Genomic DNA, 939 nt, shown 5'->3' on the forward strand with positions numbered 1-939 from the left:
CTTGTAGACCAGGCTGGTCTCGAACTCACAGAGATCCGCCTGCTTCTGCCTCCCGAGTGCTGGGATTAAAGGCGTGCGCCACCACCGCCCGGCTACTTTTAGGAATTTATGCTACAAAAACTATTTCAAATGTGGATAACTTACATAAAAACGTATAATATCTTTCTCCCCACCCCACGTGAGTGGGGGGTACTGAAAATGTCAACAAGCACCTCAAACATGCTAAAAATGCATCCTTTCACTAAGTTGTATCTTAGACTATTTAAACAGTGATAAGATGAAAACAGTGTTTGAGAGGATTTATATATTATGGTTGTACATAAGGTAGATTATGTCACATTTCAAAATGTGCAAAAATATTATTATTGATAAATAAATGCTCATATATGAAGTAAAAAAGGAATTGTATGCATAATAATAATCTTGATTACGTGAATATACATGCACAGTAATATTATTATTTGTTCTAGATAGTTCAAGTTTTAAAGCACGAATTACTTTTATAACATGAAAAAGTTAAGTTGTAATTATCATTACAATGACAATAATAAGTAATAGCTATAGTTAGTAAATGCCGGGTACAGCAAAGAATAATGCTAACATATTTAATTCTCACACCCAAAGAGCATCTCCATCAGGCAGGTAAGCAAAATTAAGATCAGAAATGGTTAATACAAAATGTCTCAGAACCTATATAGGAAAATACATAAAATATTAGAGAGTAAAATTCTTTAAAATACTCAAAAAAATCAACCTTTACAATAAGATTATAAGTATTTTCTTAGAGAACAGCAGCAGACAATTTTTTTAAAGATGGTGTTATATGGTTAAAAATAACTTCTAAATTCCCTGCCCTGCGGGAAGTCCAAGGTCCTCCCACTTCTATCCAGGTCCAGGAGGGTGAGCATCCAAACAGGCTAGGCTCCCACAAAGCCAGTT

At 34.4% G+C, this 939-nt stretch overlaps 1 protein-coding gene across 6 annotated transcripts in view; it reads right to left on the bottom strand.

Moving 5' to 3' along the window:
- Positions 1–939, bottom strand: part of Phc3 (polyhomeotic homolog 3) — a 61,025-nt gene that overhangs the window by 18,160 nt on the left and 41,926 nt on the right. The window lies entirely within an intron of this gene.

This window comes from Microtus ochrogaster, unplaced genomic scaffold (genome assembly GCF_000317375.1).
Source record: "Microtus ochrogaster isolate Prairie Vole_2 unplaced genomic scaffold, MicOch1.0 UNK120, whole genome shotgun sequence".
NCBI classification, from domain to species: domain Eukaryota; kingdom Metazoa; phylum Chordata; class Mammalia; order Rodentia; family Cricetidae; genus Microtus; species Microtus ochrogaster.